This window comes from Mus musculus, chromosome 2 (assembly GCF_000001635.26).
Source record: "Mus musculus strain C57BL/6J chromosome 2, GRCm38.p6 C57BL/6J".
Taxonomy (NCBI): Eukaryota; Metazoa; Chordata; class Mammalia; order Rodentia; family Muridae; genus Mus; species Mus musculus.
Genome location: NC_000068.7, coordinates 34028088 through 34049214, shown reverse-complemented (window position 1 = coordinate 34049214; position 21127 = coordinate 34028088). Strand labels below are relative to the sequence as shown.

Sequence of the window (21127 nt, the reverse complement as noted above, 5' to 3'; positions counted from 1 at the left end):
TCAGCACCTTCTCATCTGTTCTGGGTCTCACCAAAAATAAAAATATTTTTGGTTCCACAAAATAAAAGCAAATATTTGACAGCACTTGGCATTTTTTCAGCGTGTTAATTCACAGTTTGCTCGGTAAACACTGCTGCTCAGACCAGTGACTGCCTGCCAGGGAGTCCGGAGTCCGTGCTTGTGGGCAAAACCCTTCAGCGAGGTGAGCTGGAGGAGACTGCGAAGGTCCTGGCTGACTCAGCCTTGACCCTGAGTGGAGGCTGAAGCTGGAGAGGCTGGCTGGCTGAGGGTGATGGTCACCCTCCCTGGAGACCTGGGCCCTTCAGTGCCCAGCACCTCAGCACACTGGAGCAAACATCATGTGCAGATTTGGCATGTGCATGGCTGTCTGAATGCATCTGACAATCTGATAGGGGAGGCCAGATCAGCTGCTCATGGCTGTGCACAGCCTTCTCTGTGTCTCAGGTGTAACTCTGAGCCTTTCTGTGTGAAACATCCCCTACCCTACCCTCAAGCTCCCACCCCACTGCTTTTCATCTAAATTCATACATCATATAAAAGCCAGGGAGCACGGAGACATGTCTGCCATCCACACAGGCAAGGGCAGTGTTGATGAGTTAGAAACTGGGTGAATTTCCTGTAACAGAGGGATACAGGGGGGAAAGGCTGAAAGTCTGTGTTATGCACTGTGCAAGAATTGGGGAGGCATCCCCCAATCACAGGAGCTTCTCGTGATTTTACAACTAATGTACCAGTCCCTGTGTAGGAAAGGACACACACATGGTCTGGTAGTGAGCCCCTTAATGGCTCTGGGACATGGGGCTTTCAGTGGCTCTGCTATGTATAGAGCAAGTCAAGTCTAGAGAATCCTGAACCAGATGCTGGGCTAAAAAGCAGCTGAGCTGGAATGTGAAGCAATTATGTTTGAGTCCAGAGCCTGTATTGACTCCTGCAGGCCAGGGGGTTCAGCACGCATGGGAACCTACAAAATTCAGCTCCAGGCACAGGAGCTAGAGCCTAAAAACAAAGTACAGAGAAATTTCTAGAAGAGTTCCATGTAGCCAGCCACCTCTGCAGCCTTCTGCAGCTTTTAATGGAGTCTAGCTCACTGGAGTGACCCAACCTCACTGGAAGCTAGAGTAGTCAGCCAGGCCAGATAAACGGGGGTAGGGGCAGGGAGTGAGGAGTGGGCACATCCCAGCCACTGGATTGCTGCACCCTGGCTTTCAGACAGGAAAGGACTCGTACAACACTCATGATATCCTCCTGTATGCTATACTAGTAAGTTTTCAAATTCCCCACAAGAGTCAAATTACAGGAGGCTGGCTTATTTTAGCTTACAGTTTGAAGGGATACAGTCCATTATGTTGGGGAAGACACGGTAGAAGAATCACAGATGCGTTCATAGTCAACACTCGGGGAGATGCTCAGACATCTTTCTCCTTTTTGTTCGGTTTAGGGCCTGTAGCTCCTGGATATTCCCACCTCACTCTACAAACTTCTTCACAGACATGCTCAGAGGTTGGTCTCCTGGGTGACCCCAGATCCCATCAAGTTGACAGTCAATATGAAACACTTTTGTGAGTGACCTAGACCCTTGTGAGTCTTTTTGGAAGATGCAGTCAGAGCCCCTCCCTTCCACCCAAGGGCTAATGAGATAATCGTTGTCTGCTACCATCTGATGCTGAGGTCTGTAGCTGAGAGTTCACCACTTCCTTGTAACCTGCCTACCTGAATTTCCACCGTGTCACCTGGGCATCTTATCAAATTGACAAGGTAGAGGAAAAGAATACAGTTCAGCCTGTGTTGGTCTCATACCTAGCAGCCTTTCGCAACCCTCCCAAATGAACCATTAGTTTGTGGATAGATTTGTTGTGTTTTTGTTTTGTTGGTTAGTTGGTTGGATTTTTTTTGTTTGTTTTTTTTTTGTTTTTTTTGGGGGTTTTGGGGGATTTTTGGTTTTTGACAGGGTTTCTCTGTGTATCCCTGGCTGTCCTATAACTCACTGTGTCGACGACCAGGCTGGCCTCGAACTCTGCCTGCCTCTGCCTCGGTAATTTTTTAAACTAATATTTGAGGCAAAGTGCTGAGATTAAAGGCAGGCTGCATGACCATCTGGCAATTTTGTTGGGTTTTAAAAGGGTTTTGTTGTTGTTGTTTTTTAAAATCACACAATATGTAGACATTAACATTTTTTCCTTTCTGTTTCGTCTTTATAATTATGCTTATTTTTTCTTGTCTTATTGTGTCGTCTAAAACTTCAAGGACTCTTTAAATAAAATTATACTGTAGGGACACTTTTGTATTATGTCAGGTTCCAAAAGGATATCTTTAATATTTAACCATTAAATATTTGTCAGAGAGTTCTGAAGGGCTGCTGTGTCTTCTCTGCATATATATATATATATATAATGTGAGAGAGCATCGGATCCCATTACAGATGGTTGTGAGCCACCATGTGGTTGCTGGGAATTGAACTCAGGACGAGCAGTCAGTGCCCTCAACCTCTGAGCCATCTCTCCAAACCTTCTCTGCATATTTCTGTTTGTTTATTAAAATTATTTCTTCCCATGAATAGATACTGATAGTACATGCTTTTTGAATTTTAAAATACTTACTGAATTTATTTTTATTTATATCCCCTCCCCTGTCATGTGTGTGTGTGTGTGTGTGTGTGCGTGCGCGCGCGCACATGCACACACCTACAGAGGCCACAAAAGACGTTGAGGAGTCCCCTGAAGCTGGGCATTCAGATGCTTCTGATCCAGGGACCTGATGGAGGGGCTGGGAACTGAACTCAGGCCCCTGAAGTGCCGCAAGTGCTCAGAACCACTGAGCCATCTCTCCAGCCCCAACTTCTTAAATTTTGAATTGGAACAACTATGTCTTTCTTTGTTGAATTGTTAATGTGATAAATTCACCAAGTGCCTTGTACTAAACTATTGTTACCTCCCCATTCCAGTCAAACCACCTTCGCCGTCCAGGTAAAGGCGGTGTTTCTCTGTTTCATATCATGCTAATTTTTGTTTATTAACACTTCATCCAGGACTTTTTTTCTTCTGTACTCACGAAATAAAGCTATTTTTGTTGGTGAATGGTGCGACATTTAAAAAAAAAATATTTTGAGACAAGATTTCTCTGTGTAGCCCTGGCTGTCTTGGAACTTAACTCTGTAGACCAGGCTGGCCTCAGACTCAGAGATCCACCTGCCTCTGCCTCACAGTTACTGGGATTAAAGTTGTGTACTCAATTTATATAGTCTAAATATTCTAGCGGCCTCTCTTTGCTCAACATTTACTAGGGTTAGGGTTTCAGTTCAGATTGTCTATCAAAGTCCATGCATTGGAGACTTTGTCCCCAGAGGATTGCCAGGGAGGGGAGGTGGAATCTTAGAAGATGGGGCCTAGGAGGTCTCTGGGTCATTGGGTGCACTTCTTTGAAGGGGCATGTGGGACCCCAGACTCTCTTCTTCCCTTAGCTCCCAGCCAAGGTAAGCAACTTGGCCTCACTATGTGACTTCCCTCTGATGAATTATTTCACCACAAGGCCAAAGCAGTGGGCCAGTCAGCAATGCCCCCAAATCATCCCACACTCTGCTCCCCAGACTATGGCAAGTGCCACTCACTTCCTGTGAATGTGACTCCTTCAGCCCCTCTAGTGGACGACGTGTGCCCTTTTGGTAGATGGCTTATTTGACTTAGTAAAATGTTCTCAGGGCTCACCCTCTGTAGTGTGAGTCAGAATTTTTCTCTTTTTCGAGACTGAATACTATTCTACTGTTTTCATACATATGCCATGTTTAGGTTATCCACACATCCTTTGGGGAATATTTGGATTACTTCCACTTCTTGGTTATGGTAAAGAATGATGTTATAAAGATGAATGTGCCATATCTCATCCAGTTTACATTCTTTGGTTTATTTATCCAGGAACAGATTATTCGATAATATGTTAAGCCTACTTTTAATTTTTTGAGATGCCTCTGTATTGTTTCCTCAGTATCTAAGTCATTTACATTTCTACCAGCTATACAAAGGGTCCCTATGAGTGTCTCCTGCCCCCTATAATGTGTAGTGTGAGTATCCTCTGCCCCTGTGTAGTGTAACTGTCCCCTGCCCCCTATCTCTGTGCAGTGTGAGCATCCCTTGGCCTCCTCCCTGGGCAGCTGCAAGGACCATGCTTGCAAACCCTCCTCTGGCTTCCAAGTCTCAGTCTATATTCCACCCCTGGGGATCCCCTCTACTCTTCTGTAAGCCTGAGCATCACTGCAGTAATTGAAATGGACACCTTGCTGTGTTTGTTGGGCGTTCCTAGGTGTTTGTGGTAGGAGGAGTTTGGAGAATACCAGATCCACAGTTCTCTAGAAGCAAGGTGTCTTCTAACTCACTGACAAAGGAGTACTGAAAGGGGGTATGCAGGCTATCCTCGCTTACAAACATGGATGCAAGCTCTTCAATAAAAGATTAGCAAATTGAATCCCGAGATATATTAAGTGAATATCCCACAATGGCCAGGTGGGGTGTGTTATTGGAAGGCAAGGACAGTTCTATTTTCAGAGCTCTATTAATATAATTCATCATATTAATAGGCCAAAAGGGAAAAGCCATGGATGATAAAAAGGCATTTGATAACGTTCAGCATCCATTTTGTGGGAAAACCTCTCTTGGCAAAATAAAAATAGACACTTCTTTAGCATGCTAAGACAAACTCATAGAAATAACCCATCCTTGAAGGGGTGACCTGCTCTGCCTGGGACACTCTTGCTTGTATGGGTGCATGTGTGTACCGTGGCCACTGAGGCCAGAGGTCACCCTCAGGTGCGGCTCCTCAGATGTCATCCACATTGGGTTTTGCCATTGTTAGGCAGGGTCACTCGCTGGGACCTAGGGCTCACAGCCACACCTGTCAGTAGGAGCTGGGGCTCCACTTGCCTTTGTTGTGCGTCTCCCAGAACCTGGGTCACAAGATTCATACATAGGGGCTGTAGGTCAAATTCAGACTCTCTTGCATTTTTATGACTTAGCTACCTCTCCAACTCATGGAGACCTGAAGATAGTGGGGTGTGCTCTGGTCATGCTTGGCCCAAGTTCAATGTGAACCTCTCTCCCCTAATGTTCTGACTCATCTCACTGTGAGGACACAAATTTTGCCTTCCAAGTTCACAGTTTGGGCCCAGAGACACAAAATTGTTGTACTACAAACTAGACTGGATAGGCTTTTAGGAAAGAACAAAAGAAGAGGTAACAAAGTCAGGTATAAGGAGGTGCCAGGACAGTGGCTATCACCCAGCTTTTAGGAGTGTCCCTAAAAGGTGCAGGGGACAAGGGACACTCACACCACACAGGGACAGGGTGCAGTGAGCCCTTCCTAAATGTGCTTTCCCTGGTTCCTTGCCCATGCTGGGGGCTTTTATGGTGAAACTTTGTCTCATATAGCCGAAACTGGCCTTGAACTCATTTTGTAGCCAAAGATGACCTGGAGCTCTCTTGACCCTCTTGATTCTCCATGCCCAGAGCTGGGGTCACAGCGTGTTCCATCATACCCAGTGAACGCAATGCTGGTGATCAAATCCAGGGCTTTGGTGTGCCAAGCAAAGACTCTACCAACAGAGCTATACCCACAGTCACACAAACTGTCCTTCCAGTGATGACCTCCTGACCTGCTGACCTTGCCACAACTGCATCATGGTAAAACCAACATCCAAAATCGGGACAGACTCGGATATGTGTGTTTGCCGGATAGTTTGTCTTGGCTTCTTTAGCTCTCCAGACCAAGTATTACAAGCAATGGCTCAGCGGTTCTGGCTTCGGGGGTCTCTGCACCCTTCGGGCTGCATCTCAGCTATTGTGGGAGGTCTGAGACTGGCACCTTATGCCATGGTTTTTCCTAGATACTGTGCACACTGTTTCTGTTCAGCCTGACACAGAAAAATGTCACACGGGGCCACCTCACCACAAGGGGGTGTGAATTTCCAGGAAGCTCAGAAGGAGAAAAATAGCAAATGGAAATTTTCTAGAAAATTCTATCACACTGTGTTTCTGTGGATGGGGTCTGGAGAAGCACCTCCGATTTGGGGTGCTTCTGACAAGCCTGCTTGGGGGGATGTTATCCACTAGTGGTAACTGTGGAGGACAGATCAGGCTGGGGCTGCCAAAGCTGGAAGACTGCATTTGTGGCTTATGCCCGCCCGGATTTGGGCACCTCTCTCTTCCAGACAAAGCGGGCCAGCCTGGAACTTTAAAAAAAATTAAAGGATTGGGGAGAAAAAAGAAAATGGGAGAGAAAAAGACAAATAAACAACTCCAATCCCAGTCGGGCAGACACAAATAGCGACTTTTAATTATATAATCTACTTTTGATGAATTTATTTCTGACAGTTTTATAGGTTGACGAGAGAGTGCATTTTCGATGCAAAAAAAAAAAAGCCCCATTATTCACTCCAAGCTCTTTGAGCATAAAAATTGTCAAATGATTTTAATACAGTTTTAAGTTTTATGTTTATTGTCAAGGAAAAAAAGTCCACAGCAATTACCGAGTCACATGCCCCTTAAATCTTTATGCTTCTGACAGCAAGAACAATAAAATATGTTTTTGCCCAAACCTTTTACCATTCAGATTGACGTGGCTTCTACGACAGCTGCTTTTCTTCCATCTGAACACCGTTTATGAGAAAGCTAACTCCGACCCACTTCCTCCAGGGGGTGGGGATGACGTCCACACAGCTCCACAGTACAGAAATTTCTAGGCAGGAAGCTCAAATTCAAAGATCTGAGTCTAGAAGAGAGAAGGCAGGAAAGTCAATGGGCAAATGCATTCTTTTACAGTCTTTGAGGCATCGTGATGATCTGCAGGGAATAGAGAGTAGGTATCAGTCATCTGTGTATGCCATTGGTTATGGATCAACCAATCAGAGGTCCACAGAGAAGACAGCTCACCTGCCTTCTGGTCCCCTGTAATTAGAGGCTCGGAGAAAGTTTCGCAGCTGGGAACCCATTGTCTGTTGCAAACCCAGGAAGTGGGAAGGAGTAGCCAGGGGAACACCAGCGGGTTTGTGATGCGAGGCAGGAAGCCAGGAGAGGTAAAGCGGAGGGTTGTGGTGGGTCACTGGAGCAAAGTATGCCTCAGTCTTCCGAAATGTTTGCAGAACATACCCTCCTCCCACCGTGTACCCCCATGGACAGCATGGATGACTTGGGGGAATCACACCAACTACCTGGCTGGTCATCATTCTAGTTTGCATTTAGAGGAGGGACATATCTGACCTCTGGTTGCCTAGGTGTGGACTGAGGGTTGTAGGTGCAGTCCGCAGTGAGTAGTCTGAAGCGGCAGCCTCACTCTTGAGTAGCACTCTTGCCAGCAAAGGACAGCCTGCCCCTCGGGAAGCCCAGAGCCTGAAAGGAGAATTCCAGGCAGGTGGCTGTCCCTGGCTGTCCCTTCATTCCCCAGAGCTGAGCACAGGTGCTGGGCTATGCTTGTACCCCAGCAGCCTGACTAGAGTCCAGCAACTCACAAGGCTCCCCAAACAATGATGTTCTTTCTGAGGAACTGCAGACTGTGGTGGCAAGATGCCATACCGCTTGCTCTGCAGCCCATCAGAAGCCCTCGCTGGTTGCTTCTCTGCTGGGGAAATGACCTGCGGGTAGTCTTCCTCAGTAGATAGATGTCAGCCTCAGTCTGCTGGGCTAACAAGCAACTCTGCTCTTCCCTACATCTGTCTCTAACCCCACAGACCTACCAGATTGCTAAGAAAGCCTTGTTTGGTAGAGCTGGCCTCTTCAGAAACAAAACTAGGCTGTAAAGAAAGTCATCACTCCTCCAAAGGGCATGTCAAGGTGGTTCTTCTTGGTCTCTTAAGAGGTGGGCCTTGTTAATGTGAAGTGATGTTTTGAGCAGTGTTTGGAGTGTACAATGGCATGCACACTCTGAGGGGTTGGGAGGAGGTTCACAGAGTCCTGTCTGAGCAGGTCTGAAGAGGCTGTTGACTACAACAGGCAGGACCATGGCCTCTTCCAGACAGTCTGAGCTGACTTCCTCATCCTTCGGCTGGCATCACAAGCTCTTTCTCAGAGTCTTCATGGCATCTTCTGTCTTGTTTAGGGCACATTCTGCTTGATAGTCCTTTGCCTAGGAGGAGCATTTACTACAATTTTAGTAAAAATAACTGTGACTTCTGCTGATTTGTAATGCTTCTTCCCCCCCCCCCCTTTTCCCCTCTTTAGACCCCAGGCTCAAAGCAATAATCAAAACAGACTCTGATCTTGTTGCCTATGACCCAGGGTTTTCTCTTCAGGACCACACAGATAAGCTCTGGATGTTTGCCACTTCCAGATACATTCAACTGTCAGCACTCAGTCAGATGGCCATGTTGGCTTACTCTGAGTCCTAGAGTCAAGGCTATGGCCTGTTTTGGTCACTGCTTTATCCAAAGGATAATATGGCGCCTAACAGAGAATATATCTCATTGATTTTGGATTGATGGATAGGGTATATGTGCTGAATAGATAGAATGGATAGATGCATAGATGGATGGATAAATGGATGGAATGATAATGGGAATGGATGGAATAGATATTTACATGAATGCATGGATGTGTGAATGAATGAATGGAATAGATAGATGGTAGGATGGGTGCATGCAAGAATGGATGGGATGGGTGGATGAATGAATGGAATGGATGCATGGAGTAGATATATGCATGCAGAGTAGATGGATTGGATGCATGCATAGATATGATGATGGATGGATGGATTGTTGGGTGGATAGATAGGTATATTTATGAATGGATGGTTGGGTGGTTGGATGAGTGAATGGATGGATGGATGGATGGATGCATAGATTGATGGATGGATGGTTGGGTGGGTAGATGGATGGGTAGATTGGATGGATTAATGGATAGATGGATGGATGGATGGATGGATGGATGGATGGATGGATGGATGGGTAGATGGGTAGATGGGTGGATGGGTGGGATGGATTCATGCATGAATGGATGAATGTGTGGACAAATGAATTGGGTAGATGGATGGAAGGATGGATGCACACATGATGCATAAATAGATGGATTGATGGTTGGGTTGGGTATATAGGATAAATGAATGCCTATATGAGTGGATAGATAGGATGGGTGAATGGATAGATAGTATGAGTGGATGAGTGGATGGGTAGATAGATGGAAAGATGGATGGGTGGATGGATTCATCTCATCTACATTCACAACTTCCCTTGCAAGCAGACATGGCCATGCGGTAGAGTCTTGCCAGTTGAATGTGTTTAAGAGTGCCAAACTTCCAGCACTGATGCATGTGGTTCTAAAGAGAATACACTGAGTCCTAAGGAACAAAAACTATAGTCAGAAGGTATTTGGTTTACTAGAGTATGTGTGGGAGAATCCAGTTCCCTCCACTCCACTGGGCTCAATCTCTTTACTGTAGTGAGAAATCCCTGCTATTAAATTAATATACAGAGACTCAGTTATCAGGAATAATGGAGCCCAGCTGGCATGTGCCTGTGACAGGTGCCACAGAAAACAGGTCTAGTAATTCTTTGCTTTCAGTGTGCCTCCTGGCTTTTTCAGAATGGGAGGAAGCCACATTCAAGCTCCTCTCCTGAAGGAGCAAGCAGGCTGTGCAGGCTGGGAGACTCTGGGGCAGGAGAGTCAGACAGCCTGGAGGAATTTGGACTCAGTGTGTTCCAATCCTGACTTGTCTGTGACTCTGGGCTGTCACTTGTGGGTTCTGATACTGATTCCAGCCTCACAGAGATACGCCACCCTCAGAGCTCCAGACTGCCAGCACTGGGTCAGGCCTCTGCAGTAGGAGTATCTGTAAAAAGGAGTCATTGCGATCATTATTGCTTTTTCTTAGGTCCTGGTGTCTCCACTGCAGGAAGCCCCTCACTGAAAGCATTTTGTCTCCTTCCATTTCCAAGCCAGACGGCCCCATTTTTCTCCGGCTTTCCACCGTCTGTGAGCTGCCCGGTGCCTATTACACAAACCCCAATGCATCTTTGAAGTGAGCAGCTAATTATGTTCCAGGAAGTTATAGATCTGGAGTTTCCCCGGTGCCAGAGGCAATCGCCTGCTCTGGCTCTCATTTCACAGAGAAACCTTCCAGGGCCTGATGGAGGTTGTAATTGGGAGCCCCCTCTCAGCCCCAGGGACCCATGGGGGTGTGCCTTCTGCATCTGGGGAGGCCATGAGACCTTCACCTCCTCGATGAAACCTTTACAGGCTCGGCCCTCTCTCTGCAGAGAATGTTGGTGTCCAGAGAACTGTCTATAATGGGCTGGGGAGGTGAACAGGGACTCAGATGTCCAGGGCCAAGACCAATGGGAAATGTCCCTTCCTCCCAGTAAAAATCTGGTTGGTAATGAACAATTTTTGTCACTGATGAGCAACTGAACATCTTGTGTTTATTTTATACATAAAGGATGGGACCCACCTCCGACCCCAACGCTAGTTCATCCTGATTGGCTCATCTCTGCTCCCCTGCAGCCAGAAAACCCCCTCCCAGGGCTGTCCCCGGGGAAACTACTTCTTCCCTCTACAGTGACTTTCCCAATCCAGTTCAGGGAGCAGAGATAGGGGAAGGATGTGAGGTGCCCAAGGTATAACCCTATCCACCAACATGAGCATCTTTCTATATCAGGCTCCTGGCTGGATTCCACCCAATCCAGGCGCCATCACATTGAGAGATCCTTCCCATCTCTTGGGTGACGAATGTTGTCCATCCAACGCATCCTCAATGCTGATGACTTGGACTTGAACCAAGTGAGGTTTCTGGGAGCCATGACTGTTCACTCAGTCCTTAGCACCAAGTACAGCTTAAAGCGGTCACGTTGGTAAATGCTCCTCCCAATGGCCAAGGTGAAAGTTAGTGGGAGGTGACAATGGTGCAGCACTGGGCTTCGAACACGCAATAGATGCCCCCAATGTGAGGATCTGATATCTCCTGATAACTGTACCCTGAGGTGGCATTGGAGTGAGCCTGTGAAGCTGGGGCAAGAGACAAAGATCTGGGTGTCTAGATGGAACCAGGGCCAGTATAGACCTACTGTGTGGCATATCCTGAGAAGATGACTGCCTCACACCCTAACTTAGCCATGCCCCTACACATCACCTCCCAATGGGTCTCTTGTCCTGTATCTCTTTTGTCACATGAAGAGCCATTTCTGAGACATGGATAGCCCCATGCCTGTTTTGATTTGTGTCTTGTCTGATCTGAATAGATGAGCTCCTATTCATATGTTGAATCATTTGACCTTATCTTAATAGATACAGAGTCTAGGATAAAGAAGGCGATAGTTCTGATAATTTCTGACTACTGGGAATTTACCCAGCATGCTCTCTCCTAGGGGAGCCTCACTTTATGAGCTATCTTGACAATTCTGAGTGAGCTCCCAGCCACCACATGCAGAGGTAATAAGGACAGACAAAGCCTGTGGGGACTTTGCACAGAGCTGAGAAGATACTTTCTTCAGTGGCGTGTTTTAACCACTCCATGAAGGGGTGAAGTAAATGGATTGAGGAAGGCAACCCCCCAGGCCTGGCTTGGTCTGGGCTGAGATCCCCAATGAGAGCTAGTTCAAGGGGACTACTGCTACGTAGAGAGCCTCGCTCATCAGAGATGAGGAAGGAAACACAGGACTACAGGGGGATGTGCTCTCAGATGTGACCAGAGGTCTGAGAGAAACAATGGAAGCCAAGGATTCTGGAGGGCTTAGTCTGTGGGGCCCTGGGTGTGTTTCTGGGTTCACTGTGGAGTAAAACATCGTAGCAAGGGAGGAGCTTTGTCGAGACAGACAGGAAGAAAGAAGGAAGTTCACAAAGAGGCCAGGGCAAGATGGACTCCTCAGGACACCCTCCTTCCTTCGCCCAACTAGGTTCTACTTCCTTTTTACCACCCCCTCACGATGCCATCACCCTATCAATGTAGCAAGAGATCAATCTATATGCATTAGAACTCTGAGATCACTTCTCAAAGTCTGTCAACTGGCAAGTAAACCCCCAATACATGAGCCTTTAGGAGGAATACTTAATAGTCATATGATGATAGTCAGCTAGCTACCCTCCTACCCATCCATCCATCCATCCATCCATCTGTCCACCCATCCATCCATCTGTCCACCCATCCAGTCCATCCACTCATCCATCCATTTACATACCCACTCATTCATCTGTCCATTTATTGACTCACCCATCCACCCATCATTGGTCTACTTGCCCACAACACCAATCCATCTATTCATCCATCCATCATCCATCCATCTGCTTATCTGCCCTTCTATCCATCCACTCAAGCATTCATCTATTATCCTTCATCTGCCTTCTATCTACCCACTAATCCATCTGTCTATATACCTACTTATCATCTATCTTCCCATTTATCCATCCACTTACCTATCCAGCCATGCATCCATGCACATATATATCAATCTATCCATATACCCACCTCTCTATCCATCCACTCATTTAACCATTAACTTACACATCCATCCTTCCATCTATCCATTTACTTATCTATCCATCTATTATTACCTTTTATCTAGCCACTCATCCATCTATTCACCCATCTGTCCACCTACGCACCCACTCACTCACTCATCCATTAATCCATCCATCTATGTACTCATTCATTCACTCATTTGTTTGCCCACCTATCTCCATGTCTGACCATCCACTTTCTCAGTCACCCATGCATGCATCCACCCACTCATTTAACCATCTACGTACCTGTTTATCTACTCACTTCTTCATCCACTTACCTCCATATGCATTCACCCATCCATGATTCACCCATCTAACTATCTGTTTGTCTGTCTGATTGTCCATACATGCATACATACACCTATCCAACCACCTACATATATCCATCTACCATCATCCAGCTATTATCTTTCACATACATACATACATACATACATACATACATACATACATACAGCCAATGGCTTCTTGTGGTCCAGCCTTGTACAAGGCATTGTGATAAGTGTTTGTAGAACCATGGAGAGAAATACAGCCATATCTCTGCCCCTAGCAAGCTTCCATCCCATGAGGAACAATTAGTGAAGCTGATGGACCTTGCAACAGCAAAAGGACCAACTTGGAGGAGGTGTGATCAATGATTTCTTCATGCCCTGGAGCTTAGTTCATCCCCTCCCCTCCCCTCCCCTCCCCACTGCCTCAACCAGACTCTGGGCATTCTGGGGACCCCTAGGAACCACACTGTCTTACAGAAAGTTGGCTCAGAAAAGGTTAGGTGACTGACTAAGTGAGAGGAAAAATGAGTGGGTAGACAGATGGATAATATGGCAGGTGAACTACAAGACAGAAGGCCTGTCCATAATGCCGTGAGCCAGAAACTGGTGTTCTAGAACCTTCTGTTCTAAGCTAGATGTAAGTCACCCCGCAGGACTCCCGTTCTATGAACCCAGCTTAGCCTCCCTGGGCTGTCAGGTCTTCTTATTGTGACCACCAGAGAACTGAGCTCAGAACAGGGCCCGTGTCTGCTCCTGCTCCCACGCTGAGTGGGTCTCTAGGCCCCTCTGGCCCTTCTGATGGTGCCTCCCGCCCCTTTCTAATGGGAAGATCGATCTCCTGGATGGAGAGGCCAGGATCAATAGAGGAGTTGATTAGTTCTGTATTCTCACCACCATCTGTTTCCAGTGAGATGGTGTCACAGAAAGGGCATGGACGCAGAGCTGGCAGCTGGGCTGTGTCCATCTTTGCCAAGCACACTCGCAGCCAACCACTTCCCCTTTTCTCATCCTTCTGTCCTGGAAAATGGGGTTGCTCCTGTTGCTCAACAAACTCTAAGACCCTGAGTGCCAGGCACTGGGGTTGGAAAGAGAAGGAGGGTGAATGCCGCCGAGGGGAGAAGGACCTAGCCACGCCTGTGCTGGGTTTTGATGAGATCCCCGCCTCTGGGAGACAGGGAGGGCACCCAGGCCATTCTTTCCCATGTTGGTGTCCCTCAGGCGCCACAGCCTTGCAGCAGGTGGGTATGCTGGGGTGAACAAGGGAATGTGTGTGTGTTCTGGGGGTCATGGGACTTTGGACAGAGTCCTTGGGTGCAAGTTCATCAGAATGAGAAGCAAGGCATGAGACCCACCATTTCTACCATAGCACAGAGGGTCTTGAAAGAGTCAAGGCTCCCTGGGCTTCTCCGGTTATTTCAATGGAAACTTCTCAGAGTTTTCTGGTCATAAATCTAGTCCTGACTCAATACATATGGAAAAGACTAGTAGGAAAAGTTTAAGGTCCTTCTTAACTCTGTCATCTAGAGATAGCCACCCTTCATAGCATTCCTTCTTCCCCAGTGTCATAGTGACAATAATAATGAAAACAGTCACTCTCAATGCCTTCTTGCTCACCCCATGGCTCTCCAGGTGGACCTTGCCTGGCTCTGCTAGCTTGAATTCTCCACCATCTCTGACATACCCTGCTGATTGTCACATGTGTGTGCAGAGTGATTCTTGTCATCATTGACGCCATACCACCTTGCCCTTACTCCCACACCCTCCAACATCAGCCTGGGTAAAAGGCTACAGAGAGGCCCAGCGAGTCGGTGAGTGTCAACAACAAGTGCCTAGTAGGTAACAGACGGGACCCCACACAGAGTCTCACAGAGTGACTGCCCTGAAAACTGGCTTTATAAGAGTGGCCGGGGCTCTAGTGTGCCTTGCTACATCACATTCCTGAGTGCAGGGCCTGTGGAAGATGAGCTCCCCATCAACAGGGGCCACTTAAGGAAAGCCTCAGAGAGGAAAGATCACACAGCAGCACAGCCAAAGGTCAGCCAGAGCCTCCTGTGAGACCCTCAGTGGAGTGCTAAGGTGAGAGAGGTTTACTCTGCCCTCAGGTGGAATTTTGATTGGGGCAGAGAATGGGACCACAGAGGTCTGTGCCATAGGACAAGAGTAGTCAAAAATGGCAGGTATTTCTGGGGCCTAGGGATTCCACTGCTGATGGAAGATGGGTTTGACATAATGCTAACTATTAAAAAGCTACCTGTATCAGTAAACTTAGCCTCTGCTTCTAGAAGATGCTTGATGGGGCGCTCATCCTTGCCAACATCTGGGCTCACCAGCTTGCCCCCTTCACTGAAACATTCCCAAGCTCAAAGATGCACTCGAATCCGCTCACCCTCACACTCACGCACATGCAAGTACTTGCACGCCCACACACTGGCACACTGTGTATTCACATGGCTGCATTCCTGCATGCACATTCGCAGGCTTGCACACCTGTGTGCTTGCACACTCGGTTTCAACCATCTCTTTCCTGTCTCATTTACTCTGGCTCTTTTGCCACACCTGTCTTCCTGTTTTGTTCTCTCTGTCTTTCCTTCCTTTTTGCCGGCTCCCTCCCTGTATCCCTCCACTGCCTGTGCATCTCGACTCTTTGTGTCTTTCTCTCTCTCTATGTCTTTCCCACTGTTTTCCTGCCACCCGAGGCTGCATCTCTTTCCTGGGCCCTAATTATACCCCATCCCAGGACTCTCCCACTAGAATGGGTGCAGCTGGGGGGGGGGGGACCTACACCAGCCCCTCCCACCCTAGGAGAGGTGCCTCTCTCTTCCCCACGGCCCATGTGGGTGACGGTGATTTCACCTGCCTTTGGATATGAAGCTCAAATTGCACATCAAAAGGATAATGCATCTTTAAGCTGTTACAACGACTTCTCAATTTTTCATTTCCTGTCAGGGTGGGAGCTGCAGGGGGCAGGGCGGCCGCCGAGCCTGTCTCCTGCCAGCCAAGTGTCTGCCTGGATTTGAGCAGTAGGAAACCCAGGGGTGATAAATCGCTATTTCTAAGTAAATTTCATGCATTTGCCCTTTGGTTAAAGTCTCCCCTCTCAGCACTTTCCCTGTGCACACAGCCCGACTAATAACGCACCGTGCAAGCTCTCTCCGCTGTGACAACTGATTGCACTTTGAAGTAATAATGGCTGATTTAATAATTGGTATAATTTTTCACTAGTACCTGAATGTCATCGACGCACAGAATAAGCTACCTGGGCCCGTGGCTGCAGCTCTTTCAGTTCTCGGGGAGATCAATAATGCATTAAACCCCCAACCTGGGACCCCAAGGGGCCAGGCCCAGGGGAGGTAGAGAAGGCTGTAATGGGGATGGGTGGGGTCATGCTATAGCACCTGGAGGGCAGAAAGGCTGGATGAGAATAAACTGAGCTCCCAATCACAGGAATCCTCGACCAAGGCCAACCCACCCTCTACGTCCCACGTCAACAGCTCTCTCCTCACCCCTCAAAGGTGCTGAGTAGATCTGGAAGGCTGGAGACCCAGGAAAACTCACTCCCAAACAGAAGCTGCCATCCACACTAACTGTGCACTGTGTGTATGTGCACACACACACACATGTGCACTGTGTGTATGTGCACACACACATGTGGAAGTCCAATCAGACGCCCTCATTGTTCATTATCGTGAGGGGCCTGGTTTCCTTACTGGGAACGGAGTGGCAAGAAAGAGCCACAGGATGCCTCCGGGCACATACTTGTGTAGGCCCATTTGTCCCTGTGCTGTGTGAGATGCATGTAGCTGTCAGTGTTCATATGTGTTCATTTGCTTGGTAAAGGTCAAGGTAGAGACTCTCTCTGCCCGCCTTGGCCCTGAGAGCCTACTCCTTATGTAGGCTCTTCATCCACACGGAGTGGCCTAGACGCCGCAATGGCTTTCTTAGAGGGAAGATCACTTCTCATGGCTTCTCTGCCAAGGGTACCCTTCCACATCTGCCTGGATAGAGTACTACTCAAAGAGAGGGCATAGACTCCATAGCCGCCTCTCTTCCTATCCTCATTCATAGTACTCATATACTCTTGGCCTATTGCCACATCTGAAAGGAGGTCTTGGGTGCTCGGGACCCTCAGATCTTGTGAAGATGTAGTCATGGGATGAATGTACTGTATCATCTTTACCACTCCTTTTTGGTCCTGGGTAGATTACACTGGGAATGGTGTGTGTGTGTGTGTGTGTGTGTGTGTGTGTGTGTTATGCCTATATGTGGGATGTGGTACAAGCATGCGTGAATGTATGTGGACACCAGAGGAGGGTGTCAGGAGTCCTGCTCCATCATCCTATGCCTTAGTCCCCTGAGACAGGCTCTCTCACTGAAGCTGGATTTAGGCTGGTGGCCAGTGAGCCCCAGGGATCCTGCCTCCATCTCCAACAATGTCGGGGGTGCAGATGCACACACAACCACGATCAGCAATTTATACAGGTTCTGGAGTTTTGAACTCAGATCCTCTTGCTTGCAAAGCAAGCACCTTTACCCATGGAGCCATCTTCACTGCCCGGAAGTATATTTATTCAGGTCTGGAGTTCTATGGTGGAGACAAGCCATGGTGCTGCGGCAGTGAGCAGTCAATCCTCTCACATCGAAAGGTCAGTTCCATCTGTACAGAGAAGTTTCCTGGGGTTTTCCAGGGCTGCAGGCATCACAAAGGTGTGGAGCCCTTGTCTTGGCCATAGCTGGACCAGTGAGGCCCTGGCTAGTCACCTCCCCAAGCCGCTCTGCACCATCCCCCCACCCCATCCCCCACTCCCGCCCTCCCTGTCTGGCTGTGAACCAGGAAATGGATTTCAACTTCACCTCCTCCCCAGATAGATCAAACATCTTAAGTGAGATTATTCACGGCCCTCCATTGTTTCTAACTCATTTCCTATTTTCCAGTTGAAGAACCTGCCAGAAGCGCTCCGTGGCAGAGATTAAAACAATTTCAGAAGCAGGCACCCAGCGCTTCTCTTTGGATGGTAAGCAAATTGGATGTCTGTGAGAGGCAGGCAAATTTTATTATCAACACATAGTTTGCTACTTAAGTATCCTTAAGACCCCGGGTACTGAAGAGTCCTCGGCAGGAGGGCTCCTGAGAGGGAGGCAAGATGGGGGGCGGGAGGAGACCCCCAACCGGGCCCCTTCAGGCCCAGGCACAGTGGGGAGCTGTCAGACCCTCAGGAGCAGACAAACCCACCCACGTCATTCTCTTTCCCAACTAGGCGCCGGCTTGGCTCTCAGAATGCATTTTTCTGAGTGCTTTGACCTGTTCGCCCACAAAGACACTGACTAAGAGAAGGAAGGCGCGTGTGTGATCTCACACAGCAAATACAGTGAGTCAGAAATAGAATTCGACCCTCACTCATGGCAGCAGATTGATTGCAGAAATGGCTGATTCATCTTCTCCTTGTAGCCTGAGAGTGACAGAGGAGACAGCTCTGGAGGAAGGCCCCTTGTCCCAGTCCAGGATGTCCTTGACTAGCTCTCCAAACTTGTGACGGAAACCAGTTAGCTCTGACCTGACCCTCAGTGGGCTCTGCCAAGGCCGGAAGAGCTACCCCTCTGGCCAGTAAGAATGCTCATAAACAAATGTTTTAAGCAACGGTAAATGACTGGATATGGGTAATTTGTTACCTGGCTACAGCTATCAGATGCAGCCATCTATGTGTGTCCACAGGACGATAGATGCAGGCCTACATTCCCTGCATGGTTCCGGAACCCATACTGACTCTGGCCTGTCGGACAAGGGAGGTTCTGGCTGTTGCTCCTGCTGCTTGTTGCATAAGGAACAGAGAAGAGATGTGCATTACCCTCACATCCTAGGGCTGTCCTGACTTTTCCGTGAGGTTGCTTCCCTTTCGCCAGATTTTCAGTAACAAGGTGTTCATGGGCCGCGCCGCATGCTCAGCCAGGACCCTCATAGCACCCTCAGGTCAATCTTGTGAGGGAGGCATTACTTCACATCTTACAGGTGCAGGAACAGACTCAGCCATGTGTCCTATAGACAGCAGGTGTAGAAATGGGGCTATGTTCAGGGCGACATGTATCTGCACCTACTTGTTGACAAAAAACTTTTCTCAGAGTCTTAGTGAAGGAACACAGAGGCCCTCAGGCAAGCCCTTCTTGATGGTGACCTAACTCATAGTCAGCTCATGTTACAGTCCCTATCTGGATCCCAGTTGGGCACATTCTGGTCGTCAGACTACCCAGAAGAGCTACCTGGGACTACCCAGAACCCCTGGTTACACAGGTGGGATCCTGGTACGGCAGCTACCGCTCTCTCTCCTTAAGGACTTCACTGGACCTCTTTTGGGCCGCAGAGCCCAGAGCTTGTCACTTTATGGTGGTTCCAGCTTCTGAGCTGGCCCCTGTGATTCTCTGGCTTTCCCCAGCTGCTCCCATAGGTGAGCACATGCTTAGGACTCTAGGTGACTTCCCCAGCTCAGCAACATCCCACGGGGCTCTAGACATGGTGCCAAGGAAGAGATGACTAACAAGATCTCTCAGCCAGAGCACAGGCTAGCAAGATCCCTGCTAGAACACAGGCTGGCAAGATTTCAGCTAGAGCCCAGGCTAATAAGATCTCAGCTAAAGCACAGGCAAGCAATCTCACTCTCTGCCTAGATCACAGGCCCGTTCTGGTTTTCACCTTTTCCTGAGTGCAGAGGAACTGGCTCCATCATGAGCCAAGGAGAACAAGGAGTAATTATGACACAAATTCTCAGGTGCAGTGCAGGTGGGGCACATCTTAGCTGCGTGCCAGAGCTTCAGTGTGCCCCGTGTTCTCAGCTGCGAGACCGAGGTGAGGTGCATCTCCCACTTCCAGGCCCGTGAGTGTGGACTGGAATGGTGCCCATCTGACTAATGCCAGAGTCCAGTCTTAGCCCATGAATTTGGTTTCCAATATTGCTTTCCAAGAGCTGGTAGGACAGGGAACAGCGTGTTTGAGGGCCAGGGCCAGGGACAAAGCAGCAGGGAGCTGGGAGGCTCCATTGTGAGCATCATGACCCTGGTGCCTGCATTGCTAGCCTGGCACCTGCATTGCTAGCCTGGCACCTGCATTGCTAGCCTGGCACCTGCATTGCTAGCCTGGTGCCTGCATTGCTAGCCTGGCACCTGCATTGCTAGCCTGGCGTCTGCATTGCTAGCCTGGTGCCTGCATTGCTAGCCTGGCGTCTGCATTGCTAGTGTTTTCTACCCCCAGTCTTAAGACTGGAAGCTTCCTGGAGGAAGGGCAGGTTGGCCATCTCTGTGCCAGCCACTCAGCATGTCTTGAGAGGAAGTTGTTTGTGACTCACTCAAAGGGCAAGGGGTACATGCCAAGGGAGTTGAAAGCTGGCACCTGTGTCAGGAAAGGACTGGGTCATCCTCTGAGAGGCGGGAATTCAAGATCATGATATCATCACTACTGAGTCTTGTTGTCATGCACAGCTGTGTGTGCACCGTCTCTAGACGCCCCCACATCTACTCCCTATGTTCACACTGACCCTCAGGCATAAGGACTGTGAGGAACTGCCCCCAGGTTACCTGGGGAGGGCATGGCAGCAAGGATTTGCCTTTGCTGTCTGTTCTGCTTGGCCCCAATGCCAAGGCTCCTTCTTTTCAATAGATCTTCCCAAGACCTGATTGGGGGTATAATGCCAACATGGCCTCCACCGGAGACTAAGCAAGTCTTCTGCTTTCCTTTATAAAAATATTCATATAGTAACAAAACGAGTAAGTAGGTCTTTGGGATGTCTAGACAGGGCCATGCCCAGGGGTCCTCAGACTTGGTGGACCATGAGCATAGCCATGAGTGTAGGGATGAAAGACCACGCTGTCCTGGATTGCTCCCCGCAGATGTCAGACTCTCTGGAGAGAAGCCACCTCTGTAAGTTTCAAGGCTCCCCCACTGAGGCTGGCTGTGTTCAAACTTTAGTGCTTGTTCTGGCTAGTTTTATTAAACCAGCTGGTTCGTTACTTTGGCACAAGCTAGAGACATTGGAAAGGAAGGAGCCTCAATTGAGAAAATGCCTCCATGAGGTTAGGATGTAGGCAAACCTGTAGTCAGTAATGTGGAGCATAAGCTAAATAAACCCTTCTTAATTAGTGATTGATGGGGGATGGGGTGCGGTGGGGAAGGCCCAGCTCATTGTGGGTGGTGCCATTCCTGGGCTGGTGATCCTGGGTTCTAGAAGAAAACGGGCTAAGCAAGCCAGTAAGCATCGTCTGCCCATGGTCTCTGCAATTAGCTCCTGTCTCCAGGTTCCAGCCCTGTTTGAGTTCCTGTCTTGACTCCCATCAGTGATGTATGATGTGGAGGCAGACCCTAAGTAAACCCTTTCCTCCCCAAGTTGG

General features: G+C 48.5%; 1 long non-coding RNA gene across 1 annotated transcript in view; it reads left to right on the top strand.

Annotated features, from left to right (window-relative positions):
- C230014O12Rik (RIKEN cDNA C230014O12 gene) overlaps positions 1 to 21127 on the top strand; it is an 89447-nt gene that overhangs the window by 58521 nt on the left and 9799 nt on the right. Inside the window, exon 2 of the long non-coding RNA NR_130173.1 lies at positions 17690 to 17769. This is a non-coding gene — a long non-coding RNA (RIKEN cDNA C230014O12 gene). The remainder of the gene's footprint in view (positions 1 to 17689; positions 17770 to 21127) is intronic.